Genomic DNA, 9,811 nt, shown 5'->3' with positions numbered 1-9,811 from the left:
AAACAATGATGAAGTGTGAGTCCAAGCAAACTGCATTATGGAACGCAATTGATTTTGACCATGGTACAAAACAGACACTTCATCCTGCACAATATCCACAACAGATGAAACAATGTTATCTTAGGTATAAATCCTTGAGGAAAGCGTATTCATGCTACTATCAAGCACATTTTCTAAATGTGCTCGGTCAATAGGCCTTAAACGGGAACCAGCTTCAATTTGCGACAGTTTCCAAACTTCATTGTAAATATCATATATATATTTCTCTTGGACCTCTCACCTACAGGGCCTTTAACAATACCAGCCTAATCAACATCATCAGTTAATAACAATAAATGATGTTTACCAGACCCTAGGGTGGAATGTTTCATCCAATTTTGATATATTTCCCCACAGAATAGGTAGTAACTAAATGGGAAGTTTCAAAACGGGGATCCGGTCTGTCCTGTGTGTAGCCAGGGACCAGACCGAGAAATGGATGTTGGCAAGAATCAGAACTTGTTTGCCTTAACACCCAACCTTCTGGATCCAGGGGCGAAATTTTAAATGAGGTGTTCAAAATTAATTATTGCAAATCATCAAGGAACACATCTGTATGATTGTCCCCTTTAGGATAAGCGTACAGATTAGAAATTTCAGGGGCATTCATTTGTTTTGAAGCCACCAAACCAAAACACGTTGTTTGAGAAATTGTACTATTCAAAAAGAACATGTGGCTCGGAATAAGACACTTGCGATGCAAAGCTTCAGTGCCTTGCACCTGCCAGGGTTTAGAACCCCAAACAGATTTAAGATCTATTGTAGCTTTCCATTGGTCATATCCACCTATAGCTAACTGATCCATAAAGGATTTAGAATACAGCAACTTAGTGCGAGTGAGACTAATTTTTGAATTTGACTTAGAACTCAATTTAAAATAAAAGGAGTTTGCGTTGGATCGATCAAAGCCAGTGAAATATGTACATTTTTTTAAAAGGGTAGTGGATCTGCCTTCAATGGGATTTGGGCAATGCTCCCATTGTGTATAATTAACTACATTTCTAAATGTATTAGCTTTATGCAGAACATGATAGCCATAGTGCTGATAGCAAAACAAATCAAATAAAAATATTCAGCATCAAATGCAGCATATTTTTTTTTTTTTTGAGAATTCAGATCAGATTTATTGGTTAAATGGCACTAACACATTTGATGTTCATGCGGACAACCACACTGCACAAGATCTTGCTTTCCAACTTTCTGCTCCCAACAAGCTCTCCCGCCCCAAAGAAACCAGGAGTCCCTGTACCCGCAAGCCTTTACAGCCAATTGGCATAGTAATTCTCGGTCAGTTGACCCTCAAGATGCTACCTCATAGGCCTCATCCCTCCTCAAGTGCACCTGTGTTCCTTTGAGTCGCAAATAAATATGAACCAGGCGACTTAGTCGTGTGGTTAAGTGGAAATGTTTCAGTTAACGGTACCGCGTGGAGCCCTCCAAAATAATGTGCAACACAGATAAACCTATAAGGCTGAATACGAATGTACTCTGGAGATCAAGTTGCTCTGCTTCAAGTGCAAGGCAAAGAGATGTCACTGCAGTCTAACAATGCGCCCGCTTCTCCCACTTACCATGGCTAAATCTTCAAGAGTCCAATGACAGTTGGTTTGGTTGGTGCTGGGAGGACCGCTTCTGTTCTACAATTTGTCCAGGAAGTTGTCCAGTGCTGGGATTCCCTCCTCAAGTCCCTTACGTTTTCGTGTCTCAGCCACAACCTGGGCTGGGCGGGCAGCGGCATCAAACGGGTCACCAGGCAGAATTTGCCAGTGGTCGAACACACACTGGGGGAAAGCTTGACCGCCTGTGTTAGACCTAAAGTCTGCTGTAAAACCAAAAGACTTGTTTACAGGTAGGTACGCCTTGACCACGAAGATTGGGGTGCCCATCACCTGGGATTCCTCAAACACATGGCCACGCTTCCTGTTCAAGACACCGTAGATTCCGCCAACCACTTGCTCGGGACACTCAATTTCCACCAGATAAATGGGCTCCATGAGTCTGGGCTGTGCAGTAAGGACACAGGCGTAGAGGCACCTCCTGGCTGTGGGAATGATCTGGCCGCCACCACTGTGGATCGCATCAGTGTGCAGGGTCACATTGTGGACATCGAAGCAGACAGCGCGCATGTTCTCCTCACACAGAGCACCCTCTTTGGTGGCCCACTGGAATCCGGCCACCACGCTGTCCTGGATTTCGTTCAGGTACTGCACTCCTTTGGTGACGTCGGCCAGGATGTTGGGCCCGGTGCAGTCGGGACCGAAGCACCAGATCTTACGGGCCTCGTTGACGTCCCACTCCACTCGTACTTCTCTGCCAAGTAGCGGGCACGGGTCTTCAGCTCCTGGCGGGCAGCCACATCCCCCTTGTCGATGTCCTCGGCCAGGCCGTCTGGGAAGGGGCGCGCCTTCATGTACAGGCGGTTGTGCTTGTTGGGAGACTTGGAGAGGCAGAGCACGCTGGACTCTTCCGCCTGTCTGTCCCGCAAGCGAAGCAGGCAGTCCAACCCGCCTTCCTTCTCCGTTCCCGGTCTGAGGAGAATCCACCGCCATCCGCCAAAATGGTGAACTTCACCGTAGACCAGATCCGGGCCATGTTGGACAAGAAGGCTAACATCCAAACATGTCAGTGATTGCACATGTGGACCATGGGAAATCCACACTCACTGACTCCCTTGTCAGCAAATCTGCAAGGGCAGGAGAGACTCGCTTTACCGACACCCGAAAGGACGAGCAAGAAAGATGCATCACCATTAAGTCAACAGCCATTTCTCTGTTTTATGCCCTGTCAGAAAATGACTTGGCTTTCATCAAGCAGTCTAAAGACGGTACTGGGTTTCTCATCAACCTGATCGACTCCCCCGGACACGTTGACTTCTCCTCTGAAGTCACAGCTGCCCTTCATGTCACAGACGGAGCTCTGGTCGTCGTGGACTGTGTCTCTGGGGTGTGTGTACAGACTGAAACTGTCCTGCGTCAGGCCATCGCCGAGACCAGTATTGATGATGAACAAAATGGACCGTGCTCTGCTCGAGCTGCAGCTGGAAGCTGAGGAGCTGTACCAGACTTTCCAGCGCATTGTGGAGAACGTCAACGTTATCATTTCCACTTATGGTGAAAGGGGAGGCTGGCCCTGTGGGCAACATCATGATTGATCCAGTTCTTGGCACTGTCGGCTTCGGTTCTGGCCTGCACGGCTGGGCTTTCACCTTGAAACAGTTTGCAGAGATGTATGTCACAAAGTTTGCTGCCAAGGGTGATGCCCAGCTTGGTGCTCCCGAGCGTGCCAAGAAGGTCGAAGATATGATGAAGAAACTTTGGGGAGACAGGTATTTTGATCCTGCAAACGGCAAGTTCAGCAAGACTGCAACCAACGCAGATGGAAAGAAATTGCCAAGGACCTTCTGCCAGCTGGTGCTGGACCCTATCTTCAAGGTGTTTGATGCCATCATGAACTTCAAGAAAGAAGAGACCGCGAAACTGATTGAGAAACTTGAGATCAAGCTGGACAGTGAGGATAAGGACAAGGACGGCAAGCAGCTGCTGAAGGTGGTCATGAGGCACTGGCTGCCAGCCGGAGAAGCTCTGCTCCAGATGATCACCTTCCACCTGCCCTCCCCGGTCACTGCCCAGAAGTACCGCTGCGAGCTCCTGTACGAGGGCCCCCCGACGACGAGGCTGCCATGGGTATCAAGACCTGTGACCCCAAAGGCCCCCTGATGATGTACATCTCCAAGATAATGCCCACCACCGACAAGGGTCGCTTCTATGCTTTCGGACGAGTCTTCTCTGGTGTAGTGTCCACTGGCCTGATGGTCCGAATCATGGGGCCCAACTACACCCCCGGCAAGAAGGAAGACTTGTACCTGAAGCCCATCCAGAGGACCATCCTTATGATGGGGCGCTACGTGGAGCCCATCGAGGACGTGCCTTGCGGAAACATCGTGGGTCTGGTGGGCGTGGACCAGTACCTGGTGAAGACTGGCACCATCACCAACTTCGAGCACGCCGACAACCTGAGGGTGATGAAGTTCAGTGTCAGCCCTGTCGTGCGCGTGGCTGTGGAGGCCAAGAACCCCGCCGACCTGCCCAAGCTGGTGGAAGGGCTGAAGCGCCTGGCCAAGTCTGACCCTTTGGTGCAGTGCATCATCGAGGAGTCCGGGGAGCACATCATTGCCGGCGCCGGGGAGCTGCATCTGGAGATCTGCCTGAAGGATCTGGAGGAGGACCACGCCTGCATCCCCATCAAATGCAGCATAATTTTTCAATCAGAAAAAAGAGCTTCAACGGCTTGGACATCCCTATCATCAGAGAGTATGTTTTGTTTCACAACATCCCCCATTGAAACAGAAAGTACATTTGGAACATTAACCATCTCTGTGGGTCCATGAATTTTAAATTTTACAGCATCCTATAAAATCCCATCTAACACAGACCAGGCAGTGATGTTGACAAAAGTCTGGTCTCTCTTCATGATGTGTGATGAGGAGTGTGGGGCCAAAGTTCCATTAATTAACCTAATTGTTGATCAATGAGTTGTGTAGTGTCCATTGACTAGGTGAAAAAATACCATCACAAATCCAATCGACATGAAAATAAAAATGGAGATGAGAACCAACCAGATGTAAATCCATGGAGGAACAAAAAAAATATTTTAAAGCAAGAAACAAAAATTGAAAACTTAGATGGTGCACTTGATGTTATGGAGTCAGGATCAAATGAAAAACGTGACTGGTAAACTGCACTGGATTGCCTTGCACACCAGGCAATGACACATCTGTGGGATAGGTATACTCAGTATCTTCATGTGGATCACCGGCTGGGGAATTTAATAATGTATAAGTTACTCTGTGCATCTCTATGGCAATGTCAGGCCTGGTGGGTTAGCTGAGGACAAAAGAGAATTTCTCAGCATCGCTGGTCAATAGACCACTGGAGTCATACTAAGAAGAATCGGCCACTCGTTGTAGTTTGACATTGTCTACGGAGATGTACCTGTTATCCTTTCGACCAGGAAGTGGTGGTAAAAAGACTGTTATCGTGCCCTGCATGGCAAGCACTGGAACTGGACCACGATAAGAGGGGCCAAACTCCTTCTTGTTCTCCACCTTCTTATGGACTAGGTCTCTGACTCGAGGTAGCCAGCCAACGACCGGAATCTGTAGTGCAGCTTCAGCTGTGGAGGGCAAGTGTTCCTTTGCAAGACTGTCTTGAGTCTCTTGTAGGTTCTGTAACACAGCAGAATGATTATCTACATCAAAGGGTACGGCTGTCGCCGCCATGTCTAGACCAAGAAGGTCCGGGACAAACATTTTTATGCCAAAGAGCATTTGGTTTTAGGTCCGCCCACCCAGAAATCTTCTAGGGAGATCATTATGTGAACGTTGTACGCTATACAAATGGGTGAACCAGTTCCTGCTAGTACCTAAAACTCTAGATGTCAAGGATTGCTTTAAGTCATGGTTCATTAGCTCCATAGCAGAATTGACCTCAGGCCGGTATAGAGACGAAAATTTGACCTGCACCTCCAAGCACCCGATGGCATCCTTGTACGCCTTAGAGGGGAACGCTGGACCCTGATCGGAATGGAAGATGCCACACGCAAAAATTCCCACAAAGACATGCAAATCCCTGATGACAGTCCGAGCATCAGCACTCCGTTGTGGCCAAACACATAGAAAACTTGTGCATGAATCCACTTCTGCTAAGATATTCTTATACGCAGTATCAGAAGAAAAACGACCGTAGTGATCTAAATAAACAAAACCCAGTGGTTTATCAGATATGTACAGCTGAGTTTGTGGTGGCCGTGCAGCAGTCGAAGGTTTAATCTGCTGGCAAATGTCACAAGAGAAGACATAATCATGAGTTTGTTTGTATAACCCATGCCACCAGTAACGTTGCTGTAAGATAGAGACAGTCGCTGAAACGCCGGCATGAGCCAAGGACATGCCTTTGTGAGTGGCTGTTATGAAGGAAAGTCTCCGGTCCGCGTTGGGAATCAGCCTGTCACCAACATTGTTAATTCTCACATAGGGAACTTTATCAGGACTTAAATGATAAGAGTATTTTGAAGTGAAACCCCTAGGGTATTCATCACCCTTCTCTGTAGCAGCAATCACTGCCAAGATGCATCATCAATCTTACTTTTGGACCTTGTAACTGCTGCTACTAAGTATGTTGCTACTGCTGTCTTCGCTCCTTCATCAGCTAGACTGTTGCTAACAGCGTGTACTCCTACACGCTGGTGACCAAGAGTATGAATTACACTTACTAGAGGCAGATGCTCTTTAAGTTCTGCAACTCGAACCCATAGCATTTTATCCTTATTTGTGCAACCTTTGGAAACACTATAGTCATTCTGAGTCCTATAGAATAAATTGTCATTGAAAGACTGAACACAGTAGTAAGAGTCACTCCCAATCAAAGTAGTCACACGAGGATTAGCAAACTCCAGTGCAAGCACCAGAGCACATAGCTCTGCCAACTGGGCAGTAGATTCCCCTAATGTCTGTGTGTGCACGACATCAGACTTGAATGCTCCATTCACAATGGTACCAGCCACTATTGCGCAGTCGGCTGAATAAGATATTTAGATCCAGTCGCCGCTTGCGCTGAACCATCTGTGTAAATGATACAATGGTAATCCTCATGTGGGCCAATGGACAGAGGAGCAGGAGGAACCAATTCATACTGTAAAAAATCCTGTGTTTGTAATGAGGAATCAAAGATAAATGTGACATCCGAGGATGTCAGCGAAGTAGCCCATTGTATCCAATGCGGATGTAAAGCTTTAGAATTTGGTACATTGACTTTCGTCACTGCCTCAAGTACAGGATACCGTGTAACAACCAACATGAGTTTCCCTGTGACAGCACTCTCTATTTCAGAATCTCCATCTGTACAGCTGTCAAAACCATTTCGACAGACAAAAAGCGCTTTTCAGCCAAAGTGTATAAGTGTGACTTGTAAGCAATAGGTACTGTGTGTCCTTCATTAAACGTCAAGTATGTGAAACCCACTACGCCTGGCACAATTCTTATTACCAGGTTTGTGTGGTTGTCACGAGTCAGTAAGTATTTAGATTCAAGAAGATCAGTCTGCAGAGATTGCAGAATAGCAGAATGTTGAAGAATCCAACAGGATTTGGTAAAAGTAGGTTGTTTCATGGCATATAGCGGCTTGATACGCTGGGAATATTCACGAATATATGTATGGCTGAAATTCAAAAATCCCAGCAAAGATTGTAGTTTTTTCAGAGTTGTAGGAGTTCGCAAATGTGTGCATTTCTCCAGGAAGTGAGGTGCAAGACCTCGACGTTCATTGTTGAGCTCAAAGCCCAGAAACAACACTGTGTTCTCTGCAATGTGTGATTTTGCACAGTTAAATTTGTATCCGTAGTCCGCAAACATAACTATGATGCAGTCCACGCGACAGAGATGCCGCCATAATTCATCTTCAGTGAGATAAAGATCATCAACGTGCGAATACGCATCCTGGTCTGTGCTGTCTAACAAAGAGAAAACATGTGAGGCAAACACGCCCGGGCTGTTTTTGTAGCCCATGGCTAATCTTTTGAATTGTTTTTGCTTGCCTCTACAAGTAAAAGCCGTCCATTGACTACTAATAGAGGACAGGTTATAATTAAAAAAGCCATTCCAAATGTCAAGTGTGGTTTTAAACATTTTTCTCACAAGACTGTCGACTAGGGCAGAACTGTGGGTATTCTGTACCGCACATTCACGACAATGAGAGTTCAAGTGCAGATAATCCAAAACAAGGCGGTACGACCCATCAGGTTTGGTTACAGTGAAAAGAGGATTATTCATGGGTGACAGACATGTCTCAATCACACCTTGATATTCTAATTATGCAAGGATTTCTGCAATGGGAGCTTTCGCTTCCCACCGCATGGGATATTAGGGTGGTGGCTGTGGCATAGACTGCAGTGGTATCTCATGTCTGGGCGAAACTTTATCCCATCCGACCTGAGTATGGTACAACACCGGTGCAACCACCAGAGCCCACTCTTCTGCGAAGTTCTGCGCCTGTTCCTTGGGTACTGTGTGTGAAAAACCTCCTCCCCCCTCGGACGGCCAAAACAAAAGGTGGGGGCCAGTCTGGATCAGCTAACAAAATGTCATATGTAGGGGTCAGATTTTCCCCAAAAATCCCTTTTATTACACGTTGTATGTCATCTTCTATTAAAAGTAGTATATCATATAGTCTATCAGGGGGAGCCACTCTAGTATCAGCAGTGGCCACTGTGATCAAAAGTGTCAGTTGCTGTCACCTTCAGATATGGACGCAGTGCATGCCGCACTATTGTAGCCTCCGCTGTGCTGTTTAGCAGCGTTAATGCCCATGTCAGGTTCCGAAGCTGTGTTCTCACTATCTATTGCATACCTTGCGGTTAATGCAGCAACTTTCTTTTTCTGAAACTGTGGGCGTTGTCATGGAAAGTCATCCTGCTTGCCTTTACCATCAGTTGGACGAGGTTGCTCGCATCCTTGCGGGGCACCTTGACCTTTGCCGCGTTCCCCTCCACCGGCTTGTGAGCCCTATGTTTCCTGTGAAGAACGAGGAAAACATTGATCAGGAACCTGATATCTATCAGGAGACCTAATTCTTGTGCGGTCGCGCAAAACATATGCGCACTCAGTAGAGTTTCTGAATAAAGCAGAATACTCTCACCCAGTCAAGAGATCAGGGCTTAATCCAACACCGTTTTTTAGCTCACTGCACCATCCCAGCTCAGAACCTGGCTATATGCAAATTAGTCTGTCCCTGGCCCAGTGTATCATGGGAACAGGGCAAACCAAACTACCAAGCCAATTCTTTCACTGGGAAGGAAAAAAGCTACCGGGGACCGGCTTCTGGCATTTCAGCCGTCTTTCAGCAGTGCATCATGGGAACAGGGCAGACCAAACTACCAAGCCAATTCTTTCACTGGACGGAAACAAGCTTCCGGGGACCGGTTTCTTGTTTCCTTCCCAGTGAAAGAATTGGCTTGGTAGTTTGGTTTGCCCTGTTCCCATGATACACTGGGCCAGGGACAGACTAATTTGCATATAGCCAGGTTCTGAGCTGGGATGGTGCAGTGAGCTAAAAAACGGTGTTGGATTAAGCCCTGATCTCTTGACTGGGTGGGAGTATTCTGCTTTATTCAGAAACTCTGTCCATCACCACCCCCTGTTGCTCACCACCCCCTGTTGTTTAATTATTTTTTCCACCATAAGCGTGGAAGGGTATACTCAGACGTGAGTCCCTAGCTCATTGCACCATCAGGATTCAAGCAAGCCGTGCCGAAGACGGCTGAAATGCCAGAAACCGGTCCCCAGAAGCTTGTTTCCGTCCAGTGAAAGAATTGGCTTGGTAGTTTGGTCTGCCCTGTTCCCATGATGCACTGGGCCAGGGACAGACTAATTTGCATATAGCCAAGTTCTGAGCTGGGATGGTGCAGTGAGCTAAAAAACGGTGTTGGATCAAGCCCTGATCTCTTGACTGGGTGAGAGTACTCTGCTTAATTCAGAAACTCTGTCCATCACCACCCCTTGTTGTTAAATAAGACTGACCAAGTGGCCCCAGGAATAGACAAAGGGCCTAACTGGATCGGAGTCACGGTGTAGGGGAGGGTGCTATTAAACCAAATACGATATTGCCATGCCGAAATCTGAATCTCTTGTGTCCTATATAGAGTATGTTGGACTTAACCCTTTTTGCAGATTCACCCCTAAATGTTTTGCATTTCTTCCAGCCTTTTTCCCTGTGTAGTG

The 9,811-nt window shown here is 46.9% G+C and overlaps 2 pseudogenes; one reads left to right on the top strand and one right to left on the bottom strand.

Annotated features, from left to right (window-relative positions):
* Window positions 1-1,131: 1,131 nt before the first annotated feature.
* Window positions 1,132-2,506, bottom strand: LOC147725084 (elongation factor 2 pseudogene; annotated as a pseudogene).
* Window position 2,507: 1 nt separating this feature from the next.
* On the top strand, window positions 2,508-4,426 carry LOC147725083 (elongation factor 2 pseudogene; annotated as a pseudogene).
* Window positions 4,427-9,811: the final 5,385 nt, after the last annotated feature.

The sequence above is a fragment of the Lissotriton vulgaris genome, chromosome 4_1, assembly GCF_964263255.1.
Source record: "Lissotriton vulgaris chromosome 4_1, aLisVul1.2, whole genome shotgun sequence".
NCBI lineage: Eukaryota > Metazoa > Chordata > Amphibia > Caudata > Salamandridae > Lissotriton > Lissotriton vulgaris.
The sequence above is the reverse complement of the archived record's forward strand: the minus strand, read 5'-3'. Positions and strand labels throughout refer to the sequence as shown.